This window comes from Megascapheus bottae, chromosome 4, assembly GCF_031878675.1.
Source record: "Megascapheus bottae isolate mThoBot1 chromosome 4, mThoBot2.hap1, whole genome shotgun sequence".
NCBI lineage: Eukaryota > Metazoa > Chordata > Mammalia > Rodentia > Geomyidae > Megascapheus > Megascapheus bottae.
This window is the reverse complement of record NC_143512.1, coordinates 55,465,566-55,489,282: the sequence shown is the minus strand read 5'-3', so window position 1 is coordinate 55,489,282 and position 23,717 is coordinate 55,465,566. Positions and strand designations below refer to the sequence as shown.

The 23,717-nt window shown below is 43.3% G+C and overlaps 1 protein-coding gene across 1 annotated transcript in view; it reads right to left on the bottom strand.

The window, feature by feature from the left end:
• The window catches only part of Cdc20b (cell division cycle 20B), a 42,110-nt gene extending 39,633 nt beyond the window's left edge, over nt 1–2,477 (bottom strand). Inside the window, 1 exon segment of the mRNA XM_090331150.1 lies at nt 2,407–2,477. The gene's annotated coding sequence lies outside the window, so the exon portion shown is untranslated.
• Between the last annotated feature and the right edge of the window lie 21,240 nt (nt 2,478–23,717).

The window sequence follows — 23,717 nt, the reverse complement described above, 5'->3', positions numbered from 1 at the left end:
ATTTTTTATTTCAATGTATAGAGGGGTTACAGTTATATTCGTTAGAAAGTGCATTACTTCTATCACATTGATGCCCCTTCTTATGTGTTTGTCCGCATTTCCCTCCCCCCACCCTCTCCCGTCATTTTCCTCTCCTATTTCAAATAAACAAATAAACATCTATATAATATACCAGGTAACAAAGTGGGATACTATAACAATATGAGATTAACCAAAGGGTAACACAAGAGAAGAGAGAAAAACATAATACATAAAGAATAACACTGACTTATAATTAACCTCTTGTTTCCATGTCCTGGAGGTCCATTAATTTGGCCTCATCCTAAGTGGCCTTATGTATCTAGGGTTTGAGCTATTATATTCCTCTGCTAGGAGAGTTCTAGATGTATATTAATTATTACAGATGAGGGAAAGCATCGAGCCTATGTTCATTTGGTAAAAGATAATTATCTCATAATGGCTCTGCTTAAACAAGACTGAAAACATCACTTTTTACACAATCCTTTATCACAGTGTCCCCTTCACTGTAAAATGTCCATGTGAACTCCAAGTTGGTAATCCAATAGCAATAGTAACTGTAATGGTCAGTAGTGCTCAACCTCATAGCAAATATATATGTGCACACACACATACACGCACACTCGTTTTATATTTGATCACACTCCAGTGCCCATCGTATATGCAATAAGATAGCAGCTGCATGTTAGCTGATGCCATTCATATATTCAACCAGCTAACAGTACACTGCCAGCCCATCACACACAGTAGTCAGTGCACTCCGGTCATAGCAGAATTTACCCAGAAGCAAGTGGCAGGGTCGCTGCAGCTGCTGGTTTGGTCCAAAGCAGCCAGCTAACAACACACTGCCTACCTGACTCAGGCCACTGCTGCCTTCCACCGCAGTGAAGTCCTCAGGTTAAGTTTTGTATTATGAAACCCAGGGGCTGAACTATAATCTTAATATTAAAGAACACGTATAGGCAAACTTGTTTCCATTCAACTGTAAGATATAAACTCAACACCTGTGAAACATAAAAAAATAAAAACTTCTAGGGGCCGGGAGTTTGGCCTAGTGGTTAAAGTGCTTGCCTAGCATGCATGAAGAGCCGGGTTCAATTCCTTGGTACCACATACATAGAAAAAAGCCGGAAGTGGTGCTGAGGCTCAAGTGGTAGAGCTCTAGCCTTGAGAAAATCCAAGGACAGTGATCAGGCCCTGAGCTTAAGCCCAGGACTGGCAAAAAAAAAAAAAAAAAAAAAACTTCTAGAATATAACTTTTCTGAATTAAAATTTTAAATCATAATAAACATGCTGTTGCAATATAAATGAATTAACAGGTATTTAGGTATAATTCTTCAAATTACCTCTATTTACTAACCCAAAGGTCAATTGTATGTTTTAGGAAGCATAATATCTAGGAGTCATAGTAATAAATAGGCTGGATACAAGACATATCTATAGAAAAATCAATATTTAAAAAATTTAAAGGCTTAAGTATAAGCAGGGTGCTGGTGGCTCATGCCTGTAATCCTAGCTACTCAGGAGGCTGAGAGCTGAGGATCAAAGTTCAAAGCCAGCATGGGCACTAAAGAACATGAGATTCTTATATCCAATTAACCACCAGAAAACTAGAAGTGGTGCTGTGGTTCAAAGTGGTAGTGTGCTAGCCTTGAGCAGAAAAGCTCAGGGACAGTTCTCAGCCCTAAGTTCAGGCCCACACCTATGTGGGAAAAAAAAGGTTTCAGTATAATTATTTTCCCCATTATATGCATTCCACCATGTGTTCAATTCAATGTGTCACCATTTGGATATAGAATATACATTACCTAGAAAAATCTAAAAACTATTAAGGATTTGAAACAGAACCTAAGAGTAAAAGGTTAAAGACAGGTGAACCAAAGAGAATTATGACAGAAATAGGTCGTACAAATGCTGCTTTGTGAGAATAGTTTAAATTAGTTCGATTTTCACAGTAATTACAAAAAGGAAAAAGAAAGGACTGCTTTAGGGCTTGGTCTTTCACTGGGAAAACTGTGAAATTGGATCGAGTTTAACACTGCATTACGCCATTTCGCCTATTGTCCATAAGATGGCACCATTTCCATCTTTTAGGGGAGCAAGCACCGGAGTGCAAGGACGCAAACCAGCAACTCACTGGGTGACATTTTAGCAGCCAGCTAGCGCGCCGCCGACCTGACCCGTCAAGCTTCTTCCTTCGCTTTCACGACAAACTAGAAAACACTATTCACATACAAATCATTGCTATCATGTTAGAGACGCCGTTTCTTGAATTTTAGTACGTAATTCTCCTCTTTTCAGACCAATTCAGACTTCCTCCAAATGCCTTCTTTAGCAGGAATTGCTTTGCTCCAAGACAGAAAGCCGGAGCAAGTCCTGTGCACTCACCTTGGGGGAACCTTGGCGTCTCTGCTGCTTCAGGTCTTTAGAGGACACCTCCATGACATTCTCCATGGAAAAGACACATAACACAGAGAGACTAGTTAGGGAAATCTCATCGGGCATCCCCGTCCCCATCCCCATCCCCACATCTTTGTCCAACCACATTCACCTTGTTTAAAACAACGAGGCATCCTAGTGACTCAGGAGGCTGAGATCTGAGGATCGCTGTGCCAAGCCAACCTGGGCAGGAAAGTCCATGCCTCTTATCTCCAATTAACCATCCAAAAGCCGGAAGTGGAGCTGTGGCTCGGGTGGCAGAGCGCTAGCCTAGAGCAGGGCCAGCGCCCAGGTCCTGGATTCGAGCCCCAGGGCCAGCGCGCACACATCGCACACGACCAAGCTGTGAAGATGTGTGCTACCCTGGGCCTTTCGCCAAGAAGCCCCTTTCTAAATAGAAGTCGGGGGGAAGGGGGCACAGGTGGTTACTGACCCACAGCATGGCTTCTTCCGTGCCGACCCTCCGCGGGGCGTTGCGCTCCAGCTTCCACTCCATCTCTGCCGGCTTTCAGTTCAGTCTCCCCGTGGCGGCTTCTGGTTCCCCCTCAGGGCTAAGCCATTAGCGCCTAACAACAACCCCCGGGAACCTCGTCCTCGGGGACGTCGCGGTCCCCTCTGCTCAGAGCCAATTCCCCAGGGCACCTTTTAAAAAGCCCGCGGGGCGGCAGCCAAAGCGGGAATCCCCCGGGCCGCATCTCATTGGCCAGCGTCCCGGTGACGTCACGGAGGGGTGGGATTCCCCAGGTTGCCTGGTCGCCCCGCCCCCCGGCCCGAGGCCCCGCCCCGCCCTGCCCGGCCCCGCCCTCCGGAGGCCGAGGCGCGAGCCACCGCGCCAAGATTTGCCGCGAGCCTTGGCGGGCCGGAGCCCGGGCCCGGGGCTGCCAGGCCGGCGGGAGGCCAGGGGCCAAGTGGCGGGCGGAGACGCGGGTTCTGGGACTTCATCTTTCTTTCCCTCGCCAGAAACGGAGATGTTTAGTTTAAATGGGCCTTAATCTTCACGTCCTCCCCCAGCCTCGCGCCGCCTTTCCGGGCTGGGTCCCTACCGAACACCGCTGAGAGGTCCGCAGAGCGTCCGTCGGCGTTTCCCCCGCTTCCCCGCGGCTCGTGAGACGGGAGAGCGCGCTCACTGGCTGTGCCATAACTTCTCGGCTTTACGCACGGGAAGGCGGTCCGCTCTCTCCCCGGAACGCCTGAGCCCCCTGCCTAAACCGGGGCTCGCGAGAGGAGGGAGAGCCGGCGATAACGACGACCTCACACGGACAGGACCCGGGGGTGCGGGGGGAACCCTGAGATCAAAGAGGAGAGGGTGAAGCCGGCGCCCGCCGGTGGCTCACGCCTGTAATCCCAGCTACTCGGGAGGCTGAGACCCGAGGATCGCGGTTCAAAGCCAGCCCCGCACCGATTAGTCCCCGGAAGTGGCGCCGTGGCTCAAAGTGCTAGGGCACTAGCCTTGATCAAAAGAGCTCTGGGGACAGCGCCCAAGGCCTTGAGTTCAAGTCCCATAACACAACAGACAAGAAAAAGGGGGGTGGGGGAGAGAGAAGGGGACCGGAGGGGCAACACAAGGCCAGAGCAGTCTCAGACGCCACCTGAACCGTCCAAAAGGGACAAGCTGCCACCCACCCGCCCCACCCACCGCCATTTGAAACCTGATTGCACATTGCTCTAACACAATGTGCATGGTTTAAAATGTGTTTGTTTGGGGGAAGAAGGCTTCTACTCAAAAGGCAGTAAAACTCCAATGCTTTCCTTGATGATCAAAGGATGGGAAAGTTATCTAAGTGAAGATCCAAACTTAAGCCAGTTTCCCATAGTAAAGATTGGGGGAAACTGTTAAACAGGTTAACTTCATCTTAAATGAAATGTAGCCAAATGTTTGTCAGTCAGTCAAATAACTCTGGGATTAAAAGATGTTTCACCCACAAGAATTCTACTTCTCTTATAGTGCATTTACAGTACTCATCCCAAGTTCAAGTTGCAATGAATCCTTCCTGCAAAAATGAAGGTTAGATACCGTGCACCATCTTCGAATGAGTCCGGTGTATTGTTAAGTTCAGCGATCAGTTCTGCAAATAACTAAAATTAGCGGTGCTTTGTGGCCTAACTACGTGAGGGGAAATATTTCTTACATATTTCATCGTCACTTATCAAATACAGTTTAGGAACAATGAGTGTGCAATTCAAATTTTCAAATAATCTTCCAAGTGCAGGGTTTGCAGGAAGTGTCACAGGGAAAATGGGTGTGGATTTACGAAAGGTGAAAGAACAGTTGGAGCAGCCAGAAGGGGAAAGTTGGGGGCGGGGGGAGACAGTTGTCTTGACCCTCAAATTTTCTGTGACTCTGAGAGTCTGAGCAGTTCCCCACCAGAGGAAACTTGAGGATCTCCACTTCCCACGTGCCAGTCTTTCTTAAATGTGTTTCCTCCTCTGCATACCTATCCACTGTATCCCAAACGCCCGCTCGTCCAAACTCTCGACCTTCCTCCGCCTATTTTCACACACCCCTTCAGCACGGTTCGTCCTGACGCGGCGTCGCTCGTCACCCGTCTCCGGGTGGTGGTGGTGGTGGGTTTTGCAACTTGCTTTTTCTCCTTCCCTGGACTACTCGATTGTTTTTCCAGAAATGCACACCGGGAGAGCTCCCCATCCTCAACGACAACGGCTGCTTGGCGCGGCGCCGGCCCGCGGCAACTCCCGCGCCCACTCCCCGCCCGCCAGCGCCCGCGCCTGCGCCCGCGCCCGCCCCGCCCGCGCCCCGCCGCCCGCGCCCCCCGCCCCCAACCCGCGCCGCGCGCCCCGCCGCCCGCGCGCGCCTACTGAAGCAAAGGAACGGTTGGAGTCCGTTTCAACCGCCCGGGTGGCACGCGCCCCGCAGCCGCCAGGGAGTGGAGTGGAGGAGGGGGAGCCGGGCGGGGAGCGCTTGGGGAGACCGGGGGCAGCACCACGCAGGGCGACATTAATATAACATCCTCCGGTGACGGCCGGGGCCGTGCGCGGATGCCCTGCCCGGGTGAGGAAGTCAGCCCTGGACCCGCACACCCCACCCTGCCCCGCGGGACGCGCACACGCGCGCGGGGGGCCAACCCCAGCCGTAGCTCAGCTGGTAAAGGGCCTAGCCAGGGAAACACCCCAAACCTGCACAGTGGCCAAGAAGACTGCCACATCGCTTGTGGGGCTCAGTGAGGGCGTGGAAATTATTAGCTCACTGTGTGGTTTTTGGGTTTTTTTTTTTTCTTCTTCTCTATTTCTGCCTGTTCACCCACGGTCCAATTGAGGATGGAGAGTCAAGTTGGCCCAGCTTTCAAAGCACGAAGAAGAGGTCTCTTATTTCCCATCATGTGTTCTTTCCTTTGACATATCAATCAGGGAGTACCCAAAAAACACAGCTCGCACACTTCGAAGGGGATGTAAAATCCACTCCTGTGACGGTGACAGCCCTCAGAGAAGAGTTGGCTCGCATGCTCTAGACTTGAAATCCTCCCTTTCACTTGATATGCTATCAGCACTTCAGACACAACTACGGCACCAGTGGCTCATACCTATACTATTAGCTAATCAAGGTTCCAGATCAGCCCAGGCAGAAGAGTGTGTGAGAATCGTGTCTCCAGTTAAACAGCAAAAGGCCAGAAGTGGAGATGTGGCTCAAATGGTAGAGTGCCAGCCTTTTGAAAGAAAACTGAGAAACCAGACCCGAGTTCAAGCTCCAGAACCAGTACAATAAGAACAAGATTTTTTTTTTTAATGAAGCCAAACAAAGGTAGCTCATGTCTTTGTAATCCTAGCTATTCAGGAGGATCTGAGGGTCACATTTTGAAGCTAGAAGAGGAGGTGTGGCTCAAATGGTAGAGCACTACCCTTGACCAAAATAAGGGACAGCACCAAGTCCTGAGCTGAAGTTTCAGGACTGGCACCCTCTCCCTCGGAAAAAGAAAATTTAAAAAATACAACATAAGGCAGAGCCTTTCCAACTCCTGTTCATATACTTCTCTGAGTACCCCCATTGCTCAGTCCACTGTATTTCTGGTGAAGTATAGAAAAATGAGTTTGTATACAAAGTTTGACAATCACCTCCTCGGTCCTTGGTACATGTTGATTAAATGTGCCGCCATCCTGAGCAATTGCAATAACCTAACTTCTAATAAAACCTGCAGTCTCTATCTTATCTTCTCCATTTAACACACATTGGCACCCAGAGAGTACCATGCAATAAGCATTATTACTTACCAAATATACTGATGCTTTTTGGAATCCTATAATGGATTAATCAGATCATGGGAAATATGTTTAAAGCAGACAGGATGGCCACAAAAGATAAATGATAAGCCCACCTTGGTGGGCTTAGTAACGGGAGGAGACATGATTTGAAGCAACTGCCCATTTCTGTGGGTGTAAAAAGTCCTATCCCAAATCATCAAGCTTCCAACATGGCATCACTGACAAGGAACTGGGGAGGAGGGATGGGCTGAGCTGAACTGGTTTGCAGAGCAGTCCCCCCTAGATCACCACGGAGGACTTCTACCATAATGCCCACCATGAGAAATCGCACCTGGTACATGACATAGACTAACCCCTCAACCATCCCTTTTCACTATCCCTCAAACTTCTACTCAAACCAGTAACACCATGCTTCCCAATCTTTTGGCCTCTTAGTACTTTTTAACTTAGTGAACATTCCATAAGCCTCTGAGTTTATGCAAAGCCATGCATCCTTGACATCTCCTTCCCTTTCCATGTCCAATCCATCACCTCTGTGAGCTTAAGTCTGTTCAATTCATCTTCATGGACACCATCTTTTTTTAGTCCAAGATATCATAAACTCTTTTCCAGTTGGGGAAAAAAAATGGTCAGAGAGTCACAGAGTAAAGTACTTCAGGGGAGTACACTGAAGAGTTAACCATGGTTATCTTGAGAATACAATAGTGGAACACATTCCATTGAAAACTTTGAATCTGCAAGTGATTCCTTCCAGATGTCCTTTAGACAAAGCACAAGTCAGAGAGGCCTTGCTCTGCTAATACTAATAGATGAGCACAGAGGCACCATCATTTATGGATCATCTGACCCATGAGAGCTGGGATTCAGAAAATGAACAATAAAAGGCTAACGATTTCCAAAGGAAGAGGAAACTCCTGGGATTTGAAGTCCTAGAGCCCAAAACTATGGGAGGAAGAACAGTTGCCTACCTACCCATTGTGAGATGATTTGTCCAAGTGACTGAACACCTTACCTTAGTCAAGTCCTTACCACAAAACTAAAGAGATGTTGTTGTACGTGAAAATTACCTAACAGCAGCTCACAGCAGTGCAACTCTCACCCATATTCATTCTTGTTACTTATTTTTAAAGTTCTTTATATTTATTGTAAAGTCACAGTGATCTTTTTCCAAGAGTAGATCCAACAGGTCATGTCATTCTGGCTTAAGGCCTTCTGTGCCTTTCTAAAGACCAGAATCTTCTCAAAACCTAAAAGTTCTGTATGATCTGGCCACTGCCTACCTCTCCAGCCTTACCTGGGCCATACTTCCTCTTAGATCCTCTTTACAATGGCCCTGTCTTTCCTTAAAGACATTATTTTGTTGTATTGCGAGTGAAGTGTACTGTGTACTTCCTATTGCCTCTCCTCCTTGCAGGTTAATTTCTGCTCTCATCCCAAATCAAACATTAACTTCTTTCCTGACTTTTCAGACCATTTTCTGCTGTAAGAACAGCTGCTTCTTTATCTGCTTAAGATTTACCATGATTTCCCCTCCACTGAAGGAGGTGGTAAACCATGTGAGACAGCTACAGCCAATTCTCAGCAAGTCACTGGACTTCTGACTCTCTTTTCCCCAACTGTAAGATTTAATGTTTTTTCTTTTCTTTTTTTGCCAGTCATGGGGATTGAACTTATGGCCTGAGTGCTGCCCTTGGGCTTTTTCAAGGCTAGAGCTCTACCACTTGATCCAAAGCACCATTTCTGGCTTTTTCTATGTATGTGCTACCGAGGAATCCAACCTGGGTCTTTGTGCATGCTAGGCAAGCATCTATCATGAGGCCAAATTCCTGGCCCTAGAATTTAAATTTTGAATTAAAGTCTCTCCCTCTCTACACAACTCTGCTTTCCATGATTCCAAATAAGGGTTATTCTAGAAACAAAAAGAATAGAATAATGAATAAAATAGCATAGAAAATAGAAAAGAATAGAATAAAATCAACACAGAAGTGCCAGCTTATTTTAAGGAGGCCCTCTTCTTATTAGCTGTCATTTCTCAGGCAATTATCATCTCTCAGCTTCAGTTTTCCTGTTTAAGAAAGCAGGGGTAATCAGCTTGACTGGAAAACTAACTTTCTCATAAGCTATTTTCCCAGTACCAGACGCCTGGCACATGCTCAGTACACTTATCAGGACCCAAGGCCACTTCCACTATAATCCTACCCCTATAGTAGAAGTGCCAAACAAAAAAATAAGAGCTATACAAATCATTTTAAACCTTGCGGTAAGAAAAGTAAAGATAAGTAGATGAATTAGTTTGAATAATGTATTTTATTTAAGCTCCATCGTATATATAGTTATAGATATATTCTGATATAGTTTCTACAGGTGATCAATACAAAACTTTCAATGAGATATTTCATTATTTTTGTATTACATCCTGAAACTCCTCTGTGTGTGTGTGTGTGTGTGTGTGTGTGTGTGTGTGCGCGTGTGCATGCGCATGTGTGTATTCTTACAGCATATCTCTGTTCATACCACCTGTCTCTCTGGCACTCTATAGTCTCATATGGTGGGAGGACAGAGCAATAGTAGGAGTTCAGGTGCTGTCACCCTCCTTTGCCCCCAACTTGTTCAGTGTGACCCATGCTGTCATTCTCAACCAATTATTCATCCAGCGGGTACTGTTTTAGGTGCTAGAAGGGCATCCTTTCTTAATTTCATTATTTATTTGATATAACTGAAAATTATGATACTGATTAAAAGTGTACGTTATCAAGGGAGACTGAAATGTCTTATAGATATATAAAATACCATCACTTATATTTGAGCTTGTGGTCCCGAAGCAAAATAAATGAGATTATATGCACTTCATGTCTAATCAGCTTCTTTCAATGCTTCACTTAAAAAGTCAAAAGCTTCCAGTCTGGACTTCTGCCTAGATCCCAGCCAGATTGGAAGAGAGCAGACAGTCTTCGCAATGGATTAGACTAAAACAAACACTGTTGTTTTTACACCTGACCTTTAGGGATGACCCCATCCGTCCAACAAGGATAGACATCCCTCCAGCTAATTAAAATGAACACCTTTCTCTCCTGAAGGTGGTGCTGTGATCATGGAGAGTAATTGACTCTGTTCAGGAATTCTAAGACTATATTTATTAGGTTTTCAAAATGGAACATAATGTACACCTTACTTATTTTGATTTTCTGGCTAGTTTATTTGCTTCACTTTGATACTTTCCCTTCCTTCTGAAAACAATTGTACTGTGGATAGTAGCAATGGCCATTAACTTTCTTGGTTATTTATTTAGTGCTGAGAATAGAGGCCAGAGCCTGACGCATGCTCAACACACAGTCTACCACTGAGCTACCTTCCGCCCAAAATTAACTTTTTGAGCGAAATTTTATAAAAGTATTTTTTCTTAAAATATTTTAATAGCTAAGTATTTTAATGGAAACTACATGCAAGGCACTGTACAAAGCACTTTAAATATATCACAGAATCAAACCTAGAACCCAACCTTCTGTATTTCAGTTAACTAAATAAAAAGAACTATTTTTTTTATCAGTCCTGGGCTTGAGCTCAGGGCATGAACCCTATCCTTGGACTTTCTCAAGGCTAGAGCTCTACCACTTGAGCCTCAGCATCACTGCGGCTTTTTTCTATGTATGTGGTACCGAGGAATTGAAAACCAGGTCTTCAAGCATGCTAGGCAAGCACTCTACCACTAGGCCAAACTCCCATCCAAAAGAACTATTTTTTAAAGCGAACTTCAGTGATCCCACAGCTCCACCTTACTTAATTTTTCTGGAGAAATTAAGAACTTATATAAACTTTTTTCTCTGCTTTTTTTAATCTGGAAAAAAATATGAGATATAATATGTTATAGCATATTTTTATTAACTAGAGACTTAATCAAATAAAAGCTTTTATTTTGTTATCTACTATGAAAAGAAAGGAAGGAGAGAGGGGGGAAAAGAGGGAGAGAAGGAGGCAAAAGAGGAAGAAGAAATTAGAGAAGGGAAACAAGAAAGGGAAAAGAAAGATCATCTCAAAGATTTTCTGAACTGGGCTCAGGCTTGTAATCCAAGCTACCTGGAGGCTGAGATTTGGGGAAGCGAGGTTCAAGACTAGAAAAGTTTGTGAGCTCCATTCTTAGAATTGCATGTGGTGGCATGTACATATCCTAGCTCTACTGAAATGCCTAAAATGGGTGAAACATGCAATTTGGCAAGAAGGAAAACAGAATCTCAAAAACAACCAGCACAGAAAAGTCCAAGTGGCATGGTTCAGCCATAGATCATCTTCCTAGCAAGCACAAAACTCTTGAGTTCAAGTCTAATGCTTCCACAAAACAAAAGCAAACAAGAAACCACTACTAACCAGGCACTGATGGCCTGTGCCTGTAATCCTAACTACTCAGGACACTGGAATCAGTTCAAAGCCAGCCCCAACAGAAAAGTCCATGAGACTGTGATTGCCAGTAAACTACAAAAAGGCGGGGTGAGGGGTGGCAAGGGGGAAGGGAGGGAGGAAGGAGAGAAGCTGGAAGTGGAGCTATGCCTCAAGTGATAGAGCACTGGCCTTGAGCAAGACAAGCCCAAGGACAGAGCCCAAGCCCTGAGTTCAAGCCCCAGGCCTGGCACAAAAACAAAAACAAAAACAAAACCCACTAGCAACTTTAGAAACAGATCTAATTTAGCAAAACACATACCATAATTATTTTTACCATCAAATGCGGGATATTATGAGTCAAACAACCTAAAAGCTTAGTTATTGCTCAAAAGGCTAAAAGTTTGCAACATCAGAGTCTGAGACAATGCAGTTTGAATGCCTGAAGTTGGTGTGTGCTATGAATTACTGTTCTTAGTTTTCCTGTAAGATTCTATAGCTTTATCTTCTAGATACTTAATCCTGAAAAGTTGAACTGAGGGAGCTCACCCCTCAGCTATACTCTAGGATCATCAGCTCATCATCCTTAAATGGAACACTTGCAGCTCTGCTTTTCCACTGCGTAAACATAGCTGTGTAAATACATGTGCATTCAGTTAACATGTTTTTCATGCAATTCAAATTAGCAAGTGGGTCATGATTTCAACACACTTGGGTTTACACTTCAGTACTATTATACACAATATTATTCATTAGAGTAAGGCAGTAAAGAAAAGCCCTTCACTTCTTCAAAGGAATAGGAAATTGTAGTGTACTATCACAAATTGTAGTCCCAAGACTGGCATAGTGACCACAGGCATGATTAAAGCATTCTGCTTTGCTTGCATTTGAGCTGTTACAATTACACTCATTTTCAATTCAAGCTTTCTTCTTCACAGTTGGTGCTCTGCTACTTGAACCACATCTCCAGTCCTGACTTTTTGTTGGTCCATTGGAGATGGAGTCTCACAGACTTTTCTTTTTTTTAAATAATTTTTATTGTGATTAATAGAAGGGGGTTACATTATATTCACCAGATAGAAGGTGCATTACTTCACATACATTGATACCCTTTCTCATGACATGATCCCCATTTCCGTCCCACCCTCCCCCTGCTTATCTTGATTTCCCCCTTTCCCCATCCAATTTCAAATAACCAATTAAGCACATATAAAATATATCAGATAACAAGGTGAAAAATTCTAACAATATGAGATAACCAAGGGATGGCAAAAGAGATGAGACATAACATAGTACATTAAGAACAACAATCACTCATTATATGGCTTTTGTTTCCTTATCCTGGAGGTCCTTACATTTAGTGTCATACTATTTGGCCTAATGTCTCTAGATTTTGTTCTATTGTAAATCTCTTCTAGGAGAGCCCAAGGTTTCTACTGATTATGACAAATGAGGGAGACTATTGGGCCTATGTTCCTTTGAGTCTGGCTTACTTCACTTAATATGATTTTTTCTAAGTCTTCCCATGTCCTTACAAATGAGGCGATGTCATTCTTTCTGACAGCAGCACAGAATTCCATTTTGTATAAATACCACATCTTGTTGATCCACTCATCAACTGAGGGACATCTGCATTGGTTCCATATCTTTGCTGTGGTAAATAGTGCTGCAATGACCATCACTGTGCTAGTGGATTTAGTATGGCCTTGTTTCTGAACAGTTCGGTAAATGCCAAGTAGTGGGATTGCTGGGTCATAGGGGAGCTCTATGTTTAGTCTTTTGAGGAAAGACTGCTTTCCATAGTGGTTGAATGAGTTTGCACTCCCACCTGCAGTGTAGTAGTGATCCCTCCTGGCCACATCCCCTCCAGCATCTGTTGCTATTAGTTTTCTTGATTCTGGCCATTCTAACTGGAGTGAGGTGGAATCTTAGAGTTGATTTGATTTGCATTTCTTTTATGACCAGAGATGTTGAGCATTTCTTCATGTGTCTACAGGCCATTTTTATTTCTTCTAGAGAGAAGACTCTCTTTAGGTCTTTGGCCCATCTTTAGATGGGTTGGTTGTTACTTTGGAGATTAGTTTTGGAGTGATTCGATTTTTTGAGCTGTTGATATATTTTAGATATGAGGCCTTTGTCTGTTGTGTGGTTAGTGAAGATCTTCTCCCATTCTGTAGGCTTCCTAATTAATTTACTAGCTATGTCCTTTGCCCTGCAGTTTAATGCAGTCCCACTTATCCAGCCTTTCTCTGACTTTTCTGTCAGGCGCAGCCCAGTCCTTTGAGTCTCAGCCTCCTGAGTAGGGAGGATTCCAGGAGTGAACTTCCATCCAGGGTCATTTCTGAGTTCTGTTTCTGGTGCTGATGATTGAACTGATGGCCTCCCAGATGACAAGCATGTGCTCTACTGTGGAGTTATGTCCCTAACCCTTCTGAAAACTTGTTTTGTCAGTTGAGGAGCTTGAACGTAGGGCCTGGGTGCCTCTTTGTGCTCAAGCTAGCACTCTACCCCTTGAGCCACAGCACCACTTCTGGTTTTTGAGTGGTTAATTGGAGATAAAATTCTGATGGAGTCTTTACTAATCCAGCCTGTTTTGAACCAGCCTCAGCCGTCTGAATAGCTAGGATTACAGGTAGGGCCACCAGCTCCCGGCTATGCAATATTTCAATGATTTCATTTCATTACATAGATACAGAAATGTTTATATAACCAGGACCCTGGCTGAATACTTAGTGAATATGCCCTAGATCCATGATTTTTCTACAATTATTTCAAAAATAAATCAAATACTAGATGAATCAAACTAAAGGCAGTAAGGCATTGCTTCCAGAATATAGCCTTTTGGGCCTTTTCTGTAGTGGTACAACTTTGAATTCTATAATCTAAGGTAAATATTGAAACCTGAAGACGCAGAGGACAGTAAACAAATCATTGAGAAACAGGAATTTAAATTATTTAACCTGACAAAAGAAAGCTTTGTGCGCAAAGATATATGCTGCTGAAGTTTCTAGTTTCTTCCATGGTATTACGCTCCATAGCCTGTCATTCAATGTGGTTGTTACTGTGGTTATTTTGAGACAGAGTCTTGATACATAACTCTGGCTGGCCTCAAACCCCCAACCTTTCTGACTCAATTTCCCAAGTGCTGGGATTACAGGTGTATATCATGATTCTGGGCCCTAGGTGGAGTTTTGAGTGTCAATATCATTTCGTTCAATACGTTACAGAAGCGAAAGGAATAAAAAGTATCCCAAGTGCTTGTATTATCAAATGAGAAAAATGTATGTAAGAATACTTTTAAATACTCTGCAAATAGTAGTTGACATTATTGCACTATGAGCACAATGCATGAGCTTGTTGGTACATTTCTGTGTATGGCTTCTATACCTATCATCTCCGTTATCCAGATGGGAAACTGAGGCTGAAAGGTTACATAACATGCCCCGGGATGCCACAGCTAATAAGTGGTTAGCCTAGAAAGCAAATCCAAGTAATTTTTAGAATATCTCTTAGCCACCCTGATTGTGGTTTTGCTGATATCAAGGCTTGAACTCCAGGCCTTAAGCTTGGATTGCTTGCTCTACTGGTGCTGTACCACTTAATCCATATCTCTAGCCAATCCTGGAGCCTGAATTTTGTGTCTGAGTACTGTCCAGAAGCTTTTTGCTTTTTTTTGTTCAAGGCTAATGCTCTATATTTCCAGATGTTTGATGGTTTGTTCAAGATAGTCTCACAAACTATCTTCTTTGCTAGTTCCCTCCTCTCTACTCCCTCCACCTACCCGAACTCTTTGCTCTTGGTATACGGTTATGATAAGGCCATTTGCTATGGAATGTTTACTTTTAAAAAATAATAAGCTGTCAGCCAAACTTTCCAAATTTAAATGTAAACATGTCTTGCTTTCAGTCTAGAAGCAAAAGAACCTAAATCTAAGGTTTCGCTAAGTAGTAACACCTGTAAGTTCTGTACTTGAGATTGGATTTGTAGCTTATATTTGGTTTGTGTAATACCTGTGCTCAACTTACTTTCTGAGCAGCATTCTAAGATGATGTTTTTGTTTCTGCTCATTGGTGGTTTTCTAACCTCTGAAAATTCTGCTGTAATTTATCCTCTCCATTCTAATGCATGTGTAAAGTTCATTATTTAACAATAGATAAGCTAGAGGCCAAAAACAATAAACAGATAGGAAGTCTGTTTTAAATCTTAGTATTTATAAACTGATCAATAGAGAGCAAGTTTCAGTGAAAGCAAAGCTGGAAATCAATGATAGAGGTGGCTCTGACATAGATTGGGTGGTGAATTTGGAAATAGCACCCAGAGCTACTTTGTTTAATAGCTTCAACCTACTAAACTGCTAAAGAAGTTTAAAAAAAAGTATTTTATTTTCATATTTTGAGGTAAAAGTCGAATATTAGAGCTGAGGACTGGTGCTTCATGCCTGTAAGCCTAGCTCCTCAAGAAGCTGAGGCCTAGATGGAGTCTGTAAGTTTCTGCCTCCAATTAACTAGCAAAATGACAGATTGGAGTTCTAATTCAAATGGTAGAGTGCTAGCTGTAGCATGAATGCCAAGTGAGAGTTCAAAGCCCTGAGTTCAAACCCTGGTATCAACAAAGGACTAAGAAGGAGGAGGAGGAAGAAGAAGAAGAGAAGGAGGAGGAGGAGGAGGAGGAGGAGAGGGAAGGGGAGGGGGAAAAGGAGGAGAAAAGGGAGGGGGAGGGGAGAGGGAGGGGAAGAGGGAGAGGGAGGGAAAGGAGGAAGAAAAGGAGGTTTTTATTAAATAATTTATTAACCTTGATTTTTACATCAAATTTCAATTGACATGTTTAACAAATATTCAAGAAGGGAATCTCTATATATAATCACAGGCACTTAGATTTTAGAACATAATTAAAATTAGGCTGAGGGTTTGTATGTCATAGATATATATTTATCTACGTAATAAAACATGTCTATAGGGTCATAAATTTTTATATCTATGTAGTTGTGTTTATATTTCCAATACCATGTCCATAGCATTGGGTATGCAAATATTGAGTCCTCACTCTTGTACTGTTTGAATCTAATAGCTATATATTAAGGATACCACGCGCCTTTTGTTCCTTTGGTCTTGACTTGTCTCACTCAACATGATTCGCTCTAGATTCATCCACTTCTCTGTGAATGCCATTATTTTATCTTGTCTGTTGGCTATGTAGAATTCCATTGTATATATATACACCACGTTTTTTGTATCCATTCATCTGCAGTAGGGCATCTGGATTGTTTCTATCACCTGGTTGTTGTGACTAGTGCAGAGATGAATATAGCTGAGCAGGTGTCCTTATCATATCCTGGGTTATGATGTTCAGGGTAGATGCCCAGGAGTGGTATGGCGGGATCGTAGGGAAGATCTATTTTCTGTTTTTCAAGAAACCTCCACACTGCTTTCCAGAGTGGCTGAACTTGCTTACAATCCCACCAGCAGTGCAGTAGGGTTCCTTTTTCTCTATAGCCCCTCCAGCATCTGTCATTGTCTGAGTTCAAAATATTGGCTATTCTCATTGGTGTAAGGTGGTATCTTAGAGTTGTTTTTATTTGCATTTCCTTTACAACCATGGATGATGAACATTTTCTCATATGCTTTTCTGCTTTTTTTCCTTATTTAATCTAACAAAGAAAAGATAACTATTTCGATGGGAAGATAGGGCTTGCATTGGGGAGGGAAGAATGCTCAAAGCATGCAAACTTTCCATGGATCCACAAGTTCTGAGGGTGAGTATAAGTACATCAACTCAATTGTGATAGTCATTATGGTGTCTATTTATTCATAGATACATAGATAAACAGATAGACAGATATTTACCACATTGTATACTTTGATTATATACAATGTCAATTATGTATTTTAAAGTTATTTTTAAACAAGAGTGACCACATAAATATCCGAGCAGTTTTCCAAGCAAGTTGCAATGATAAAGGGCCCTCATATGATGATAAAGATGTTGATTCTCCAGGAAGACAGAATAGTCCTTAGTCTGTATGAGTCTAACAGATTGCCAATACAGGAGGCAAACATTAATGAAACTGGAAGAAAAAAAATGTATCTATCATCACTTAGATAAAACAGCCTGACCCACTGCAAAAACAAAATGAAATGAACACAATTCCAAAATGGTCTGAAGTGTTGAAGGAACAGATTCCCAAACAAGATGTTAAGACGGCAGCCATATACACGTGTGAAAAATGCACCACATCGTCCATTTTCAGGGAAATGGAAAACAGTACATGATGTGAGACCTCTTAGAATGGTCAAATTCCAGAACACAGACAGTCCTAATGCAGGAGAAGCTCGACATGTGTAGTCACTGTAGCTTCAATAACTTCAGTCATTGCAACTCATTCCATACAACAACTCCACTTGGGTGTACATCCAAGAAAAGCAAAAATATTTCTACACAAAAACTTGTGCTGGCTTTTCATGATAGCCTCCTCCTCCTCCTCCTCCTCCTCCTCTTCTTCCTCTTCCTCCTTCTCCTCTTCATCCTCCTTTTACTTCTCCTCTCCTTCTGCTTCTCATTTTCCTGTTTTAATGCCAGTCCTGAGGCTTAAACTCCAAGCCTATGCATTGTATTTGAGATTTTTGTTCTTTTCCCCTCAAGGCTAGTGCTCCATCACTTGAGCTACAGCTCCACTTGCGGCTTTTTTGTGCTTAATTGGAGATGAGTTTTGCAGACTTTCTTGACCAGGCTGGCTATGATTATCAGATCTCAGCCTCCTGTGTAGCTAAGATTTCAGGCAAAAGTCATCACCAATGCCAACATGTAACATTCTTTTTTTTTGCCAGTCCTGAGACTTGAACTCAGGACCTGAGCACTGTCCTTGGACTTCCTCAAACTAGTGCTCTGTCACTTGAGCCACGGCACCACTTCCAGCTTTTCCTCTATATGTGGTACCAAGGAATCCAACCCAGGGCTTCATGCATGCTAGGCAGGCACTCTACCACTAGGCCACACTCACAGCCCCAACATTATACTCCCCCCCCCTCTCTCTCTCTCTCTCATTTGTCAGTCCTGGAGCTTGGACTCTAGGCCTGGGCACTGTCCCTGAGCCCTTAAACTCAAGGATACTGCCCTACCATTGAGCCAAGCTCCACTTCCCTTTTTCTAAAGATTAGCAGAAGATTAGAGCCCAGGTCCTTTTGTGCCTAGGCTGGCTTTGAACCTTGATTCTCAGATCTCTTGAGTAGCTAGGATTACCGGGCGTGAGCCACCATACCCAGCTCCAACATTATTCTAAATAGCCAACAAATGGAGACAACTCAGGTATTCATCAACTAATGAGTAAATGACTAAATAACCAGGGACCGGGGGCTCAGGTCTGTAATCCTATCAACTACTGAGAAGGCCAAGATCTGAGCATCACAGTTTGAAGCCAGCATGAGCAGGAAAGTCTGTGAGACTTTTACTTACAATTAATAAAGGAAAAAAATGGAAGTGGCACTGTGGTTCAAGTGGTAGAAGGACAGCACCCAGACCTAGAGTTCAAGCCCAAGACTTGGGGAGGTGGGGAAGGACTAAAATCTCCAGAAAAAGAAATACTATTTGATAAGAAGAAAAATAGTACTGATGTGTGCTACAACAATGTGCTACAATGAACTTTGAAACATCATGGCAACTTAAAAGTCACGAAACACACATACAATCTGACTATACTTTATATCCAGAATAGACAACTTTATAGAGAAATAAAATAAGTTAGTGGTTGCTTGATACTGGGGATAAAACATAGAAATGACTGCTAGTAGGTACAGGATTTCTTAGGGAAGACAGTAATATTTAAAATTAAATGTTGAGGACAGCCTAGAGGTGAGAGGTACAAATGTAAATGAGGGCTATAGTCAAATGAAAAATAGAGAAAGGTAGTAAAGGTTTTGGGAGAGGAGTTGAAAAAATGGTTTCTTATGAATAAGAAAGGATCTGTAAAGAATTATCTTAAATGTTCTAAAAAGGGAGGAAGACAAATCCTAAAGAGTTTTTGTATGTAGTAGATGGGATGAGCAAATCCTAGAGTTCCTATATGTAGTAGATGGTATGAGCATGTCTTAAGAATGGAGCTTACAAGCAAAATTAGTATGCAATTGAGTTAGCCATGATGCAAGCTGGGTCAGGATTGGTACACTGATGTGGAACTATTCTTTGTGCCCACTGGAGGGATTGTTAAGCATGCTTCCCAGTTGTGAGGGCTTTCTTGGGTGCAGAACTGGGAGGGCATGCTATATGCTCCCCAATCCAAAGAATTCTGTCTGCCTGAGTCTGATAACAATTGTTGCCCCCCCCCAAGCCATGTGTTATCTCAGCTGGCACTGTTAACCATGATTCAATCCAGTCCTTACAGGCCTTACAAGATGATCTAGGGACATGTTCATCATCTGGTTTCCAGTACCCTGGCACTGTGATTCCCAACACTCCAACCACTGTGAAGGTAGCAGGAACAAACTACTGGGTTCATCACTCCTAGGTGAAGACAGTGTGTGAGGATCCTGGACTTCCAGACTCCCAGAGAAATGGACTTTGACATTCTTGGGTCCCAAACAGATGCTGACCTAAGACATATGCATAAGTCAGTCAACAGTCTCACTGACTCACTGACGTCCCTGGCTAAAGTTGTCCTCCAGAACAGAAGAGGACTAGATATATTGTTCCTAGAGGTTTGAGTGTCACCCTGGGAGGAGAATGTTGCTTTTGAGCAAACCACACTCGGGTAATAAAAGATAGCCTGGCAGCTGTAAAGAGGAGACTAGATGAGCAAGAAAGGGAGAGACAGGGGTCCCAAGGATGAGATGAGAGGCTGTACAACTGGTCCCCCTGGGCAACTTCCCTAATCCTCAGCCATGATTGGCCCTCTGGCGATTATTTTAATGTTACTGTCACTGTTGATTGGCCCCTGTGTAATTAATGCAATGATGTCCTTAGTAAAAAAAAAAAAAATGTTGAGGGCCAGGAGTGTGGCCTAATGGTAGAGTGCTTGCCTAGCGTACACAAAGTCCTGGGTTCAATTCCTTGGTACCACATGCACAGAAAAAGCCAGAAGTAGAGCTGTGGCTCAAGTGGCAGAGGTTAGCCTTGAGCAAAAGTGACCAAGGACAGTGCCCAGGCCTTGAGTTCAAATCCCAGGAGTGGCAAAAAATGTGGAGTGACTACAATACACTATGGATATACTGAAAATAGTGAAGTGAGCATTTTAACTGGATGAATTATGTCATATGTGAGTTGTGTCTCAATCTTATTTTGATGATATTGGAGTTGGAACTCAGGGACTTGCATGTGTCAGGACACTTTGCCACCAATTGATCCATATTCCATCCATTTTTACTTTATTTTTGGAATGAGGTCTCACACTTTTGCCAACATCAACCTTGGACCACGATCTGCCTACCCATGCCTCACACATAGCTGAGAGCCCAAGTAAGTGCTGTCCGGGCCAGCTTATTTAAAGTAAGGTAAAATTTTGCTAACTTTTGGCAAGGTTGACCTCAAACCATAATCTTCCCAATAGCTACCTTCTGAGCCACAGGATTGCAGGTGTCACTACCATTCCCAGCTAAAGAAATTTTATTAAAAATAAAAACTCCAAGCAGCGCTGTGGCTCAAGGAGGAGGGCAGTACCTTGAGCTGAACAGCTCAGGGACAGTGCCCAGGCCCAGAGTTCAAGCCCCACAACCTGAGGGGGCGGGAAATAGAATAAAATGTTAGGTAGAGGGAGGGAAATGGGGACCAAGACATGAGAAAGGGTATCAATGTTTGTGAAGTAATGCACCTTCTATCTGGTGAATATAATGTAACCCTTCTATTAATCACAATAAAAATATATGGGAAAAAAACTCCTAGTTCAGTAAGCTATTGGTAGTGATGGAAATGATTGAGAATGGATGTCAGCTGTGAGCAGAATGGTAACGACCAACAAGAGAAAGGGTAATGATGAGCCCAAATCAAACAGACCCAGTCTGGTGCTCCCAGAGCTATTCCCAGAAAAGAAGCAATCAGTATAAATTTCTAAGCAAATCAAGAAGTATCTCATATATTCGGTATTTCTATGTTAAAGAAATAAAATTGTTTGAAATTTGATAGGGAAGGGGGGAAAACTAAGACGGGAGGGGGGTGTGGGGGGGGAGGGAAATGGGTACCAAGACATGTGAAAGGGTATCAATGTATGTGAATTAATGCACCTTCTATCTGGCAAATATCATGTAACCCTTTTACTAATTACAATAAAAAAATTTAAAAAATTAAAAAAAAGAAATAAAATTGGCTGGGCACCAGTAGCTCACACCTGTAATCCTAGCTATTCAGGATGTTGAGATATGAGGATGGCAGTTCAAAGCCAGCCTGCGCAAGAAAGTCCACGAGACTCTTATGTCCAATTAACAACCCCAAACTGGAAGTGGAACTGTGGAAAAACTCAGGGGCAGTGCTTAAGCTCTGAGTTCAAGCCCCACAACCAACAAAAAAGAAAGAAATCAACGGATCACGCCTTTAATCTTAGCTACTTTAATTCTAGCTACTTGTAAGGTTGAGATCAGGAGGAGAAAAGTTTGGGACAAATTGGGCAGAAAAGGTCAAGAGACTCCTCAACTGATTGCTGGGCACAGTGGTGAATGACTGTCCTCCTAGATACAAGAAAGCCTGAGATCAGGAAGCACAAGATCCTGGTCTTCATGCCTAGGCAGGAAGTAAGAACCTGCCTCAAAAACACAGGGCGGGTCAGGAGTTTGACAGATGGTATAGGGCTTGCCTAGCATACACAAAGACATGCGTTGGATTCTTCAGTACCACATACATAGAAATAGCTGAAAGTGGTGCTGTGGCTCACATGGTAGATCCCTAGCCTTTCGAAAGCCCAAGGAGAGTGCCCAGGCCCTGAGTTCAAGTCCCAGGAGTGGCAAAAACAAACAAAAAACAGGTTTAGGACTGGGAATGTGACTTAGTCGTAGAGTGCTTGCCTAGCATGCTTCAAGCCCTGGGCTCAATGCCTCATTACCACATACACAGAAATTGCCATTAGTGTCGCTGTGGGTCCAGTGGTAGAGTGCTAGCCTTGAGCAAAAGAAGCTCGGGGATAGTGCCCAGGCCCTGAGTTCAAACCACAGAACAAGAGAGAGAGGAAAAGGGACAGGGAGAGGGAGAGGGAGAGGGAGGGAGGAAGAAGGAGGAGGAGGAGGAGGGGGGAGGAGGAGGAGGAGGAGGGAGAGAGGGAGGGAGAGAGGGAGGGAAGGAGGGAGGGAGGGAGGGAGGGAGGGAGGGAGGAAGGAAGGAAGGAAGGAAGGAAGGAAGGAAGGAAGGAAGGAAGGAAGGAAGGAGGCAGGCAGGCAGGCAGGCAGGCAGGCAGGCAGGCAGGCATAAAAGGAGAGACTCTACTTAGCCAGCAAAATGCCCTAAGTTAAAATGAGGCAGGGGGGGAGGGAGGGAAAAAAATCCTGAAAACTTGGGAGTGAGGCCCAATCTTATGCAAGTGCTCAAAGCTCTTATTGTCACTCACAGAAAATGGTATTCAGGCATATTTACTTTCAATGGTGGCCTGGCTTAGAAATTTCCACATACTATAAGTGCAATTTCTAATTATCACCTGGTCGCTCATTTAAGTCCTAAGTAAATCTGTGAGGTTTCTTTTCCTAGTCCAACATAAGAACATGTAAGTAACTGTCCTGTCTGATTTTACCTAGTATTTTGTTAAGCAGTTAAAAGTAAATATTGGAAATAGTTGTTAGCCATGAGAGTTTGAACAGGTGTTAGCCTATAGTCTTTAGCAGATTACATCCCTGTCTTAATTGTGCTGATTTCCTCACACTTAATAATGCTCAATTTTAATGTCCTGTTTCATGTAGGTTTTCCTGAATAAGCATGGCAATAAAATGTGAACTCTAGATGAAGTTAATATAAAGGACCTCAATAAGAGAGTGACGCCAAGTAAACTCTAACTCAAGATGGAAAGGAAAAGAATGTTAATTAAATTATGGGGGAAACTAACCATTAAGGTTTTCTTTTTTCTTTCTTTTTTTTTTTGCCATGAGGCTTGAACTCAGGGCTTGGGTGCTGTCTCTGAGCTTTTATGCTCAGGCTAATGCTCTACCACATTGAACCACAGCTCCACTTCTACTTTGAGGTGGTTAATTGGAAATAAGAGGTTCACAGACTTTCCTGCCTAGGCTGACTTTGAACCGTGATCCTCAGATCTCAGCCCCCTGAACAGCTAAAACGACAAGCATGAGCCTGACCCAAGGTGATATTTTTTCTTTTACACAGCATTGGAACCAATGCTTCTGAGACCCTTCCTTGATTCATTCTGAAGTAACTTCATTCAGTAAAATCCACCAAGAACCAGGAACTGAATTTCTCTATTTCTAAGTTTCTTCCCAACAAATGCCCAGAAGTGCTTAGAGACTGCTATGGATGCCTTCTATAACTTCCAATAAATAAATAAAGTTGCTTGCTATAATTAGCAGGTGGTTTGCTTTTGTGCCTGTATGAGGGTTTGAACTCAAGCACTGTACTCTTGCTTGGTGTTTTTGTTGTTGTTGTTGACAGTTGGCACCTTATTACTTGAACCACATCTCCAATTCTGATTTTTTTCCTGGTTAACTGGAGATAAGAGTCTCATATATTTATCTGCCCAGACTGACCTCAAATCTCAGTCCTGG